General features: G+C 47.8%; 1 protein-coding gene across 1 annotated transcript in view; it reads left to right on the top strand.

The window, feature by feature from the left end:
* The first annotated feature begins 13,173 nt into the window (after window positions 1-13,173).
* LOC128755353 (cadherin-18) overlaps window positions 13,174-15,689 on the top strand; it is a 120,852-nt gene continuing 118,336 nt past the window's right edge. Inside the window, exon 1 of the mRNA XM_053858688.1 lies at window positions 13,174-13,386. The gene's annotated coding sequence lies outside the window, so the exon portion shown is untranslated. The remainder of the gene's footprint in view (window positions 13,387-15,689) is intronic.

Here is a 15,689-nt window from a genome sequence, read left to right as displayed (position 1 = left end):
TGCTCATTTCAACAGTTTTTATTTATTTATCCCACAAAATACATTTTACAACTGTATCATTTATGTTGAGACTTCATGGTTTTTTTATATGAACTAACATGAGCAACTTACATATAAGAAGTTCACAACGTCGTGGTGTGATGACACTTTTTCCTATTCTCTCTGTGTTTTATAGAATTTCAGCTCCAGAAAGAAGAGGCTTTTTCTGGTGTCTCTTGGCTTGACGGCTGTTGACAGGACTCCCAGTTCATAATTGCCCACCCCTGGGGCAGGGCCCCCTCACTGTGGAAGAGGGGGGACCTGAAATTCTCCTGTGAATATCTGTAAACCAACCAGACGTGAGAGAGGAGGGAGAGTCCTTCATGTTCTTTAGGGACCCAGTAGATCCTCTTAAGCTCTTCCGCAGCGAGTCCTTGTGGAGAGATGATCTACAGCGCTGTCACTCAGGAGGAAGCGCCGAGAGCCGGCCACTTAGGTCGATGCTCTAATGAGCGGCATCACCGCGGCTGAAAGGTTACTGCAGACACACGCATTTGTTTCCTGCGAGGAAACTCTGCATATGAGGGCGGCAAATTCCCACTGAATACAGGGCCCTCACTGCAGTGCTTACATGTGCAACTGAAGAGGGTCCAGACCTTCAACTGGCGGAGAAGAGGAGAGCGGATGGTGAAAGCAGCGTTTGTCGGTTCACTCTGCACAGGGTGGTCATCTGGTGGAGGCTCAGAGTGGGACCTCAGCTCCTCAGCTTGGCCTCCTCTGAGAAGATACGGGTCGTCCAGGAGGAAGAGGCCCCCGGGACGGATCCAGCAGGAGAGAGTACGCCTTGTACAACAGCTCAGCATTCCTCAGAGAGGCTCCTGCTGTGTGGAGAGTCTGAGGGTGAAGAAATCAATAGATGCATGGACGTGTCCATCACGGGACCAAGTGAAACACAGAAAATTACCATGAAGGGTGATGCAACTGGAGCCATTTTCATCGGCTCACACCCACAATAGAGAATCAGTGAAGACTAAAATCAGTTAGTCTTTAAGGACGCAGTCGCAGGAGTGCGGCAGTGCCAGGATTGTTTTTCTTTAATCCTCACGTGTGGGGTCTCAGACAGATTAGAGAGATTAAGATCACCTTTTGTGTGTGGCCCCCTGAAGATGGCAGCTGTGAGGGTGGGTGAGCTGGCTGTGGATCTGCCGTTCATTTGTATCAACTTCACATTTTTCAATTTAAGTTTCTTTTCTTGGTTTCAGTGGGTGAGCTCATTGCAGAAGTTATCGTCAAAAACTAGCACAACAACACAGTAAAAGTACTGCGGAATGAGGGGGGGCAAATGACGGACGCAAGAGTCTTCAGTTGAACTTCCATTTTAGAGCTAAAACATTCTAAAACAAGGGCAAAATAGGAAACAGTGTTATTACGTTACCAGATTATGAGCATCTAATACAGTGAACCCTCGCTATAACACGGTTCACCTTTCACAGCTTCACTATTTCACAGATTTTTTTAGTGCAGTTTTTTTATTCTTTTTTTTTTTTAAACAGTGCATTGTGTTCTGCATCCTGATTGGCTACGGGACTAACCAACGTGAACACTCTCCGCGCCTCGTCTCTGTACAGCGCGCCAAATTTACGTTTGCAAATTTACTCCATGATAAAAGCCACAATGTCAACGAAACGTTCTGCACCTGCAAAGGCACCTGAGGACGCGCCCAAAAGGAAAAGAAAGATGCTAAATATCGCAGAAAAAGTGAAACTTCTGGACACGCTGAAGGAAGGTCGAAGCGATGCGGCTGTCAGGCGCCATTACGGAATAAATGAATGTTCGGTTCGTTGCATAAAGAAGGAGGAAAAGTAACATAAGGAGCGCGGCAGCAATACGTTTCAACAAGGATGAAAAAAGGGTTGCAACTGTCCGCAACAAGACCAATGCAAGGATGGAGTCTGCTTCAGCTTTGTGGATTAACGACTGCAGGAAAAAGAACAGTCCGCTGGATACCAACGTTATCCGCACAAAACGTTCTGAAACCTTTGCTGACAGCGATGACATTCATGACAGCGAAGAAGAGGAGACACCTGCACCACAGCCTTCAGCAGAAAAAGACGCTACAGCGGAGCAAAGTTAGAGGAACGGTGAAATACGCGGGAGTCACAATGTGTCCAACCTCTGACTGACTGTTAAAAGTATTATTTTACAGTTCTTCCAAAAACTACTACTGTAAAAACTACGATAGTGATTTGTTGAAAACGATTTTTTTTTATGCTTGGGCCTGAAACCAGGTTTTGGTCTTTGGTTTCATTGTATACGCAGTTCGGTATTGTATAATAACTGTAAAAAATAAAGCCGCTAATTTTGTGTACAAGCAATAATCACAATACAGACCACACAGTCAGAAAATGTGAAAATCATATATTTTGAGATACAATAATGACTGTGAAAAGGCCACATCAAAGGATACATTTTAATATGACTATTGAGAGCTATGTGGGGTAAAAATAAAATAAAGACCTAAAAGAGAACCCTATTGAATTGTATTGAATGAATAATGAATGAGCAGGGGGCGGGGTTTATGGGCCGTGGGCGGGGCTTCAGACGCCCTGCTTCAAAATCCTCGCCAAAAGCCTGGTGAACAGCCATGGCCGCCACACTACCGCGAGGAAGTCAGGAGGTTCCGCTGCGCAGGAACGTCCGACTTCATTTCCGAATGACACACGACTGGGCGCTCCTGTGAAAAAGCGGTTCTCCCGCAGACGAGTCATGGCTTTTCTTCTAATGAAGACCAGAAACTTTAACTTTGGGAGTTGCCCTGACAATGCTGGCAGGCACCCAGACACGACGCCGAGCTGGCAGCAGGAACTGGGCCTGGATGATGGATGACGGCGCAGGGAGCTCACAGAGGAGTCGCTTTCCAGGCCCCCTGCCTTTGTGCGTTACCTCCTCCTGACTCGCATCTCGCCTCTCACCTCCTGCTCTCATCTGTCTCGTGAGAAGTGGCGCTGGAGTTTATAGACCTTCATCCCTGTGAAGGCACCTCATCCCTCCTTCCTCCTCCTCCTCTGGTCCGTGACGCATCACCCTGCTTCCTCTTGATGTCTCCTCGGTGGCCTAATTGATGGGTGAAGACTAACAAGGTGCCCTGCCTCTATCTTCGCTTCCTGTCGTGGTCCTGAAGGGCCCCTCTCTCTCTCTCGCTCTCTCGCCCCCCACCCCCCGCCCTACACCCCTCTGCTGCTCTGTTCATTATTCATTAAGTTTCTCTTTGGATGCAGCGGGAGCAGAAGCGCGGCTGAATTCATCAGCAAACCCAACAGCTGGACCGAAGCTGCCGGTGCGATAAGTGTGTGTGTGTGCGTGTGTGTGTGTGTGTGTGAGGGGGGGAAGTGATTGACAGGTCGGCTAACTGATAGACAGTGACAGTGACAGAGAATAAAACAGGTGGCGCTTTCCACATCCAGGCGATTCTCATGTCCAGTTTAGCTGTGTTTCAGATTTGGCTTTTTTCTCCAGGAAGACATTTGTCGACGGTTCTCCCAGATCTGGATGTTAACTCGCCAGTCAGATTCGCACCGACTCACTTCCACTCGATGCTCACCAACGACCTGAATGAGCAGTTTTGGAGCACGAGAAAACAATTAGCACTCGCGCGGCCCTTGACTTGCCTCCGCAGCAACCCCACTGGTTGCTGTGTTACGAGAGTCGTTCAAGTGCGGCTCAAAAGCTGTGATGATCCGACCACGTGGGTCCAGATGGACATGCAAGGGCCTCATCGCTGACCTGTTCTTCCACCGGCCAGTCACGAGTCCGACTCGCTCCTTATGAAGATCTTGTTTTGAAAGGCTTGGAGGATGGGGCCACGCTCGTCTGTGTCCATGTGAAGTAGCTGATGAGACCTTCATCACAGTGACTCTGAGTTCACTGATGTCTTCAAACTCAAATTCCACTGGTTGGTCAGTCTTATATGTAAATGACTACCTGTTTTTATATACATGTTCTGTAGTAATCTGATTCTGTGAGTCTTGCCCTGACTCAAGTTAAGGACATCAAACCATCATGGACAGCCATAGTGATGGGTGGATGAGGCTTCATGACACAGTACTGAAGGGTAGATGAGGTTTCATGACACAGTATTGAAGGTTAGATAAGGCTTCATGATACAGTATTGGAGGGTAGATGAACTTTCATGATACTGTATTGAAGGGTAGATGAGGCTTCATGACACAGTATTGAAGGGTAGATGAGGTCCATGAAAAAGTATTGAAGGGTAGATGAGGTTTCATGACACAGTACTGAAGGGTAGATGAGGTTTCATGACACAGTATTGAAGGGTAGATGAGGCTTCATGACACAGTATTGAAGGGTAGATGAGGTTTCATGACACAGTATTGATGTACCTCACATCACTTCTAAACCAAGAGCGCCATCTAGTTTCATGATACGTCATCTACCCATCACTCGAGAGCCATACCATAACAAGTACCTGTGTGCAACTATGACAACAACTGTAGCTAGAATCAGATTTTTCAAACTTTCATTTTGGCAAGTTGGAATTTCAAATGAGGGATTTGAGGGCAAGTTCCACCAAACCCAAATCATTTTTTCCGATGTCCACTGTCAGCCATGTTGACCACAGTGATAAATGGATGTCCTATGGCCAGTTAACTCACCTGGTGTGTGAATTCGTCGTGCTCTGATTTCCTCCTAGTGTCTGAAACCTCTTCCTCCCTATGATGGACCGGCCGACTTTCCAGGCACTCCTCTCTGCAAGGTGACCACGATGGTTTCCAGCGTCAACATTCCCGGGAATAAGCAAGAGAAAATGAGTTTTCCTCTCTCCCTCGCTGCTGACAGAAGTAGCTTGTTTTCTCCGTCAGAGTGTGAGGAGGAGAGAGGACTTGGCAGCGGCAGCAGGTGGTGACATTGAAGTGTGTTTGTGTCTGGAAACATCTTTGTAGTCCAGTTGTCAGCGCAACAGTCCGAGCTCACCGCTGAACAACACTTGCGCCGCAGCGACCCACGCATCAGTGCGCAGCAGGAAACAATGGAGTGGATCTCTGTGCTTTGATCAGAATGTTCCAGAGCACTTTGACACATATTTGATGGGGATTGTTTCACTCTGCTGTGTGGTGAAGAATGAAGAGACGCGTGAAGATTCCACGTTTGCCCTTATATCCTTCCGATATGAACAGAGTCCGGGCCATATTTTTGTCTGTTTTTAAGACGTTCACCCTGTTGTTCAGAGCCAGGTCTGTCTATTCGTGAGACGGTGGTTTCACTAGTTTGATGCAGGGATGTTCTGGAGTGAGGCCGGGTCCGAGTTGCAAAACACTCGTGATGGGTCGATGAGGTTTCATGAAACAGCAATACAGGCTTCATGAAACAGTGTCCTAATTTTCAGATGGCATTAGGTGGGGTTTCATCCAGTTGTTCAGGTCCAAACAGAATCAGAATCTGAAAGGTCACAGAAAGGCAGCGCAAACAGACAGAATGTGAAACAAACAAGACGTGACAGAAAAACGACTCCACGCCAACATAGTGCCACACTACGTGACGACACCCGAGTGCAACACAATCGAAAACCTCCCGTCACAAACCCCCCTCCGTCTGCTCAACTTGGTTTGGACTGCTTCCTGCTCCCGCCTCTCTCTCCGCCTCTCTTCCAGGATTGGTGGGCTTTTTCCCGCCACAAACACACACACACACCTGAAGATGATCCCACAATCTCCCACACTCACTACTTAAACGCCGGCCAGATGACAACTGCAGTCAGTGTGTCACATGTGTTGTCCCTGGTATGAACCTCCGTGTTCGTCGCGACGTCGTGAATGATTCCTCTCCAGACCATGGACATTTTGCCACGCAGTTTCATCTCGTGAGTTTTTACTGATTGATCTCCTTTAGTTTTCCAGTGTGTCTGTGCCTGATAACCTGGTTCCTCTTCCCCCCAAATCCTGTGGACTGTCCTTGTTTCGCTGGATTTGTTTGGAGTCTTTCGCCATCTCGCGTTGTTTTTGAATCGTCTTTGTATTTCCGGCCTCCTCCATTAGTTCGTAATAGAGTTTCTGTTTGTATGTTCATATTTAACCTTCAAGATTAGAAGTCGAGTGCATTTAGTTAGTTTTGTTATCACATTTGTTGGACTTTACCCTCAGTCTCCTCTTGGGTCTCCCGGCTACAGGAGATACACTTCAGGTGATGATAGAAGCTCTGTCATCCAGGACAGACTCGAGGCAGAACCGCTGTGCCGAGCGAGGTCGGGTCCAGTTAAGATGGTGAAGTGGTCAAGAGGGACAAGACGTCTTGTAGAATTAGAAATAAGGATGGTGTGTGACGGATGCTAGTGAGTTTGACGGCAGCAGACACTCCCCCTGTAGGAGGCCTCAGGAACTGACCCGGGTCTGCAGAACAGATGAATGTTAGGAGGAAGGCTTGTGTAAATCTGGACTCATCATTATCAATATACAAACATATGCTCGGCACTCCTCTACTCGACACTCAGCAGAGCAACAATCTGAAGCTGGATAAACACTCAGAAGCATCAGCTCCAGCTAATGTCTCTCCCCGCAGCATCAGGAGAACCATCGAGAACGTGGGACTGGGACACATGCGGCGTCACTCGACATCTGCTCCACGCTAAAGCACACTCTTCCTTATGTAAATGCACACGCGTTTCTACAACAAATTGTTCCAGTTAATGATGGCAGTCGGGTCGTTTATCTGCTGAAGGTCATGTGACAGCATGTGAGCAATGAGCCGTGGTCACGTGGGCGCCACTCTTTCTCTCCGTGATGGATCATGACGATGTTTAATGTCACCAGTCTGTAACAAAATGTAGCGATGCTGCTGAGTTGAGTCCACCTCCTGCGACCCCCTCCGGCTCTGCGTTAGCTCCGGGACCTTCTGGTCTCACAGTGTTCCACCTCCAGAAACCTTCATCCAGTCAGTTCCCCCTCTTCCTTGTCCATCTCCTCCAGAAAAACGCCAGCTCATCAAACATGCAGTCCGGCGGACCAGTAGGGAAATAAACCGGCCGAGCTTTGCTCTATTCCCAACACAGTCAATCTTTGCTTGCTCGACATCTTTCAGGCCTGTTGTGTTTTTGGGACTGAAAAGTGAAAAATGTGTTCTTATCCAGGAAGAAATCTGTCGGAGGAGGCTGAAGTTGCACCCTCTCGCTCATGATTGGTCGAGGAGATTCATGTCAGTGCCCCAAACTGAGCCCCCCAGTTCCACAGCATTGAGGTTCAGTTCCGCAATCCTGTGATATACAGGCCCACGCTGCACATTTCTGAGGAACAGATCGTATTCGTCATTGTCTTTATTTGGTTTGTGTTACTTCCTGTAGACTGCTTTGGGCTACGAGTAGTTTATGTTCTGAGTAGTGATAGACAGATGAGGTGTCATGAAACAGTGTTGCAGGGTGGATGAAACGGTGTCCTAATTTTCTAAACAAAAAGATGGTGCTTTTGGTTTCGAAATAATTTGAGGCTTCATTTATTGAGTCCAAGCTTTTTACAGCAGACAGCGCCATCTGGTGGCCTCTGAAAGTAAGGACACTGTTTCATGAAGCCTCACCTACCCTTCAATACTGTGTCATGAAACCTCAACTTCCGTTCAATACTGCGTCATGAAGGCTCATCTATCCTTCAATACTGTATCATGAAACCTCATCTACCCTTCAATACTGTGTCATGAAACCTCATCTACCCTCCAATACTGTCATGAAACCTCATCTACCCTTCAATACTGTGTCATGAAACCTCATCTACCCTCCAATACTGTCATGAAACCTCATCTACCCTTCAATACTTCATCATGAAGCCTCATCTACCCTTCAATACTGTGTCATGAAACCTCATCTACCCCTCACTTGTTATCAGTGTCCCTACAGAATAGATTTAACTCACCGACATACTGTATGTGGGTCTTTACATTATTTTCAGCTTGTTACCTGCAATAATTTCTCACCCCCCAGTGATTTACACGCTCCGTCATTAACTGTTTCTCTTAATCTGCCGATCCAAGGTAATCTCTTCCACGGTCCCCCACATGAAGCACTCATATCCCATTCCAACCCTCCGGAGAAACACAACAGAATGGAGCCTTCATTTCCTGACACAGCGCAGATGTGTTGTGATTGTATTTTCTTGGAGACGGCAGCGTGGCTGCTGATGCACCTTAGAAAAGCCTCAGCGGTGCTAAGCATTCCGTAGCATGCCTCAAAACAAAACATCATCCTTTATTGAACGCGTCAGCGCTTACACAGCTCAGAACAACAGGCGCCACGGCGTGTCCGCTCCAAAAATAATATTTATCTCATCACGGATTTCTGTCAACGCGGAACACATTAACAAAAACTGAAACAAGTATTTGAAGGTTTTATTTGGCTAACCTTGTTGCTGTCTTTCTTCTCAGTGCGCACCAAATCTTTAGAAATAAAACAGTTTGTCATCAGAAATGATGGTTCAGGGTTCGACCCCGCACAAAAAACACAAAACAAACATCAGAAATTGCTCGTACAGCAATAATGGATAGCAGCAGTTTTGCTCCAATAAGCTGTGGTTCTATCGGTGAATGGAAAAGACAGGACAATAAGAAGAGAACATTAATCGAGTGACCCCCTGTTTCCATTTCTTATGCCTGATATTTTTATCTGTGAAAATGTGAGCCACGGCCTGTGTAGTTAAAATAGTGTTATTTGTTTGTTTTCCCTTTGTTCCGTTTCCATGTCTGTCTTTATGTGCGCTCTGTGCATAGCCTTCGTTCCTCTTTCCTTCACTGGCTGTTAAAATAAAGAGTATTTTGTATCTCAAATTTGACATTTCATGTTTCTATTTTTGTTGTTTACAGAGCATGTTAAGTGAAGAGCAAAATTTCTCTTGGGAAAATAAAGTTTTTCTGCTTCTGGTCATGACTCTCTCACCCCCAGCGAGAGTACAGAGGAATGACCCGAGTGAGGAAGTCAACGAATCGGACGAAGCACTTTCCTGACGGCTCAGGACTTGTCATTCGTTGGACCCACTGGACCATCCTCTCCAGAATACTCTTGCATAGCGAACATCTCACCAGACCGCCGATGTCAGCGCCGAGGCACCAGCTAGCCAGGAGAACGGTTGATTCATTGAGCTCATCTACTGGTCAGTTGTTAACTTTCCTTTTTCAACTTCAAGTTTTTCATAAACATCCCCTGGGCTCAAACAAGGGGGACAAAAAAGCCCACCAGCAACAGCCGGCGCGTTTGCAATCACCTGCCGCGAGTGCCGTATCTGCAGACCTTAGATTCCCGGTGCAGACGAACATTCTCCCGGCGAATTTATTTGTATCAGTTTATCGGCCTTCATATCCTCCAAAAAAAAAAAAAAGTTACGCCCCTCTAACCACCAAAAACCTGTGAAGACGTCCTTTGAAAGGAACTGCAGAAGGAAAAAAAAACTATCAAGAAGCATGAAACTGCACAGCAACAGCTCAGCGTTCCAAAAACGCCGGAAGCTAGCTTGACTTCTTCCAACATTGTGTTGTTTACTTTACTGTTACGTTGTGCTCTGGAGATTTGTTCTGAGGAAAGGGTGGGTGCTGGTCTGGTACAACACTCCATCAGTGGTGTACCCCAGAGTTTTAGCCTCAGCTGAGGTCTGTCTCCCTTGGGCCTCAACCAATGGCTGCATCTTCCAGCTGCTAGCTTCTTAGCAATCGTCCCCTGAATTCTTCTGCAGCATCCTTCAGTCGCCTTTTGGTGGATCCAGCTGCCCCCTGGGGACTGTCGCTCCCCAGCTCTGTTCCTGTGCTTCAGGCTCCGTGTTTTACCCCTGACTCGCACTGTGTGCAGGACTTTAATGCACCCCAGCAAGCGAGCACCAACCGGTTCTCCTGCGAGAAGAGACTGTTGCTTCACTTGTTTTGGGTCTCTTTAGAGATGTCATCAATATCGCAACATTCAAATCTCCCGCGTTTGACTGAACTGATGAGGCATGCCGCTTATGATGAGAGTCACCGCATGGTGAGACGTCATGCGGAGCTGCTTTTGGTGTGAGCTTTTTTCTTTGGTTCGCTTCATAAACGGCCTCTAGTCGTGGAACTGTCAACTCCACGATGAAGATTCGTCAGCAGGACCAGAGTTGGACATTAGTTTGATGCTGCTGTTCCAGGGAGAAAGGCGAACCTTCAGTCCGCTTCCATTTCCCAGTTTACTGGCCATGAGTCGGGACTTGACTTGACTCTAGCTCCGTAGCTTCAGCGTAGCCTCCTGCCATAAGCGAGTTGGTTCCCTCCCTCTCTGCATATTTGATCTTACCCCTCTGTGTCCCAGTGTCCCAGGCCTTTCTTTGCGCCTGCCACTGCTGCATCTGGTCTCTACCTCCTCCATGTGTCCAAGGTGGGAGTGGCACTGCACGTGATAGGATGACCTCACAGAAGTCAAGGCAGCAGTCCAAACTGAAGGCACTGAACACCCTCAGACCAAAGAAGGGTCTGGACTTTTGCTCTTGGCTGAATGAGACTGAAGCCTCTGACTGCTTCGTGCCGGGAGGAGGGGCTTACGGCAGATGCTGCTACCCGCTCAAGACGGCAGTAACGCACGAGTTCCACGTGAACCCTGGTCCATACCTGTCAACCGCTGCCAGTAACTCCCCTCATAAAGCACTGCAATTCACCTTATACAATAACAAAATACAATCGCGGTGCATTTGACTATTTTATTATTACTATTTACATCACAGCAGGACAGACAATGTACTGGAAAATGATAACAAAGACAACATATATAAAAGCTCTTGCATGACATTTACCATGTGCAGCATGTTTTAACATAAATCATTCTTCCATCGTGTCTTTCACTCACTTTCACTTCACTCTGAATGATTCCTCTCGCTACACAATTCAAAACAACGGATGTGGGCTGCAGTGCACACAACACTCCGACAGTCAAAGCCAAAAGCAAAGAGAAAAATAAATGCGCGATTGAGGATAACTTTTGCTCATATGATGCGCCGACCGTCGTCAGCTACCAGCGAGACGAGACGATCCGTTTCGGATTGAGTCCATACCAGTGTGGCGTGAAACGTTAGTGGGATTTTTTTTTTGTTCTAATTTATCTATCCCCGTATAAAAGTCGTTACACTGTGTACATGATTTGAAATTGTAAAAAAAAAAAAAAAAAGAACGTACAGAATATGGGGAAAACGTATAAGTTGACAGGTATGCTAGTCGCAAAACAAGCCTCCGAGTTTGTCGCCAAAAAAATTGCCAAGAAAGAGGCCAAGTGGGGAACACTGTTTATGACCGCCTCAAACATCTCAGTTTTTTCCCGTCCAAGACCCTCAGTTCTGAAGACCAAGACTCCTCTCTCATCCGCCTCAACACTTCCTGTTTGGGAGGGGGTGGTTTGATGAGCGGCACCGTCCAGGGAGGGGTGCGGTGCCTTCAATGTTTCAGGTTGATGACCCTGTTTTCCAAACGGATGATAATGTGCCTCTGTTTCATGTTGTGAACATTGTTATTGGGATCATCCATTTGATTTCCATCCTCATGTTTTATTCTCTGCCTCTTTATACACACCTTTATTGCCTTTTTCATAAGCCTGTAATAACCGTCGGATCTAATTAGCCTGCTTCATTAGCCTGCAACTGCTCAGATAAAATCCACTCAATCCGGGGGGGCGGGGCTACTCTTGCAGTTTTGGACTGATGCGCAAGACAGGTGAAGGCGTCCAGACGGAATGAAAAGAGAAAAAAAATCATCATGAAAACAGGAAGTAGTTCCTTCCTTCATAATGCTGCCACCACGTTGGAATGGAAACCTTCATCACCGGAGCAGTTATTTCTGATGGTGTCATCACTTTTCAGGCACAAAGATCATTAAAATGCCAAACTATAGAGGGTTTTCACGGCGCGTCATCCAACCCGGAAGCTGCCATGTTGGAGATCCTCTTTGTAAACATCCCCACAGGCTGTGAATGGAGTGTGAACGCAAAAAAAACCCAGAAAGTCTCGTCGAAACAGGTTGGGAGTGACAGGACATACGGCGCGTACGAGTTGAGCTTTACTGGTGGTGCAGAGCCGTACGAGTTGGCTCTGCCGTCGTGAGTGAACAACGACCCGGACAGTCAGTGACGTATCCTGACATCGTCGATGACCTGTTTTTCGCCTATTCCATCCACCGCCGAGGACCTGAAGTGTCACCAGAGTTCAGAGGTGTCTCACCAGATGGTGTGCGGATGGGTCAGGGAACTGTTATGCCGAGTCATCGACGACATTTGCACCTTATATGAGAATGTGACGTATTTAAACATTTTGATGAGTGTGCGCGTGTTTCTGTGTGTGTGTGAGAGAGAGAGCTTTTTAAGGGAACGTTCTGAAAACTGTGGGTGGGCATCAATAAACATGTTCTGATCAAAGTTCTGTGTATTCTCTTCCACGGCAATACAATGCAAATTAACAGTCATTTAGGCTAGACTTTTCCTTTTTGTAATGAGCACAATATTCGGATGTGATCCACAGTTTGGCCACCAAGGTCCTGGTTCAGCTTCGCGAAGCACAAGCGCCTCCTTTCTTCCGACAACTCCTGGCATTGTTCTGCTTGATTTGTCATAACTTTTGGAAGTTGATAAAGTTCCAAATGTTTTTCATGATCGGAACGATTCGTACAACCCCAAACACAACCGTAGTTCACCGTTTTTCAAGGTAACGCTGCAGCACGGCCTTCTGTGCTGAGCAGTGAGTCTCTCCAACATGGCGGCTTCCGGGTGTGTTGACGCGCCGTGAAAACCCTCTACGTTGTGTCAAAGGGAAGATGGTATTTATCTCTGTAGATGGGCAGTAAATACTCCGACCATTTGAAGCACTTTACCAGATCCAGATTTCCTCCCTGGATGTCGCCGCCTGTGTTTGTGCGCTTCAGTGAATTAGAAGGTGATAACGTTTCCTGATCGCCATCTAATCACGTGTTAACAGAGGAAGAAGGGAGCAGATGAGGAGTGGGAGATAAGTGAGAGAGAGAGAGGGAGAGAGAGAGGCCGGTCCGAGCGCCAGGATTGATTTGCCAAGCGACCAATCCGGCGCCTCCTTCGCCTGGCGCCGCCGCAGCAGCCGGGCCAGGATTGGACGAGGCTCCGGCAGAGAGACGCGCGCACACACGCAGGTCCCGTCTCCCCGCTCACACACACACACACACACGCGTCCATGCGCGGAGCGGAGGCAGAGACGCGGCTCCCGCTGAAGCCGCGCAGTCGAGCTCTGTCCCGGGGACGACGACGAAGCGCGCCCTCCGTCTGGACCAGGGAATTAAAAACAGCGATGGAATAGAAATCGGGGGACAAACTTACGCGCCGTTCTTCACTTCCCTTAAAAAAAAAAAACACCCGGCGCTCACGTGATTGCCATTAGACGCGGGAGCGCACGGACGCAGGTGAGTGCACCAACTTTGCATGTGCTGAGCTTCGGGCGGTGCGCACGAAGGGACGCGCACGCGCCTGGCACGAAGCAGAAACCGACGCGCGAACGAGTGGAATGATTGGAGGGCGTCGATATTGGTTGTTATTTGAGTTTATGTGGACGCAAATGGGTCGGTCGCCCAGGGAAGGGGGGGGGGGGGGGGTGCGTGCGGGGGGGACGTGACGGATGACGGACAGGCGGCGCGGGGAGTTGGAGCTGCCGATCCCTGCGATGCAGCACCGGACCGGAATTTACGCGCACTGCAGGAAACTGGTCCACTCATTGACTGCAGCCTCAATTTAAGATTTCTCCCCCCCACCTCCCTAAAAAAGAAACTGTCCAGGGAGCCTTTATGGAATCCAGCTGGGTTCCATAAAGCTCTCCAGATGAACAGATGAAAGCAGACAAGTGAGTTGGCCTGAGAAGGTTGGAGAGTGAAAACGTTGAGAGGAAGCTGAGCTGCCTCTGTCACACTGATGCAGGCGGCCAGTCAAAACCCTCCGACTGCAACCATGTGTGAAGAGTTTCATCATCTGTTTTCCCTCCGAATCGAGTGTTTCATCAAAACACGGGAGGAAGGAATGCGTGATTGGAGCCAATTAGACATGTCATAATGGTGATTAAAATTCAGCGCTGATATCAATGCAGAGGCTTGTGATGACTGTGGATGATTTCTCGCTGCACAACTGCTGATGTGCTCAACGTCCACCTGCTCTGTGACCAGGAGCTGCTCAGTTATTGCTTTGTTTTTTCTGTGTTTTTCATACTGAAGAAATGGAGGGTGGGTTTTGAAAGTCCTTCTGCAGCAGCCTCCATGAAAGATCTGGAGGAGCGGAAGCAGTGGATGACAGCGTCACTGCTGGCACCTCGTCTATGTTAGCGTTTTAGAACTACTTCTGACACTTTGACCTCACATGTTTCTGATTATTATTGACGTGTATTTGTTTGTTGACTTGGTCCATGTTCACAGATCAATACCACATATGAGATACCATTTGTTGCCAATGCAAGGTTTAGAATAACACATTTGCACAATAGAAAACAATATTTCTTAAAAAACAAAACCAACAAAAAATACTTGCAGTTGAGTGACTTGTTGTTGTCTTGGTGACAAGGAGTTGGCCTGCACTCATGGAAATGAAGATGGAATCATCGATAATGGCTGGTCCGGTCTCCACTGCTGCAGAACCTGGTGGTTCTGATCCTGATCATGGAGTTCACAGCTCTGTAGCAAAACTGGGGCTGTGTGGATGTTGTTCACGAGTGAGGGTATCTCCTGAGGGTGAGGAGCTTGGTCGTCTGGGAGGTTCTCGGAGTAGATCTTCCAGCGCAACTTGATCTCAGTGAAGAGAAGTGCAATGGCCTTATCAGTAAAGGCGGAGCTGAAGCATGTCTTTTTGACTCCTGGAGTCAATTGTGCTGTGAGTCATGTGTCCAAAAAATGAGTGTCCTTGGCGTCCTGATACCTTTTGGCTTTTCCTGAAGACAAAACTCATGGAGTCTGTTCATAGATTTAGTGTTGGAGGAGGAATAAAGGGCAGCCAGAAGGAGCTCAGTCACCTGGGAGAGACTCGAAGTAGAGCTACTGCTCTCCATTCATGAGGAGGATGCAGGACATGCTAGACTAGCCAGGACCATGCGGATTCCCCAGCCAGACGAGGGTTCTAGTGAGAGGGAAGCCTGGATCTCCTTCAGCTGCTGCCCCCTCGATCTCACCACAAATAAATGGCCGGAATCCACAAATAAAATAGTCAAACTCAATCCATATAGCAATAGATGGCGAGACAGCAACTTCTGTTTTACAGGCTGGTGGTGACAGGAGAAAGGATGAATTTCCTGGTGCAAAAATCCTACGGTACGGTGTCGGCAGCTCGTCTTATGCTGGGCAGACACGGTGCGATTTTTATTTCAGTCGCAGTATTCAGCTGCTGCTCACACTGTACGAGTGAATGGCAGTTCTCAGATCACTACGTGAGAGTGCTCTGACTGCTCACACTCTGCATCTATATGTGACGCATCGGACTCTTGTGTCTGGAAATGCAACGTAGCAGAAGAAGAAGAAGCCGGAAGAACAACGGAAACTGGAACGTAGCGCAGCCAATCAATGAGCAACAAAGAAACAGGAAAGCAGAGGGAGACGTTTTGACATTCCTTGAATTGCTGACCATAAAAACGCTGGTTTCTCAGCCCAATTGGCGGCCATCTTCACCTGATCCGTCCCTTAACATCTCCGGGCGCGATGTGTGACTTTAGTTCCGTGAGGACGTGTTTCTTTGG

The sequence above is a fragment of the Synchiropus splendidus genome, chromosome 3 (genome assembly GCF_027744825.2).
Source record: "Synchiropus splendidus isolate RoL2022-P1 chromosome 3, RoL_Sspl_1.0, whole genome shotgun sequence".
NCBI classification, from domain to species: Eukaryota; Metazoa; Chordata; class Actinopteri; order Syngnathiformes; family Callionymidae; genus Synchiropus; species Synchiropus splendidus.
The sequence above is the reverse complement of the archived record's forward strand: the minus strand, read 5'-3'. Positions and strand labels throughout refer to the sequence as shown.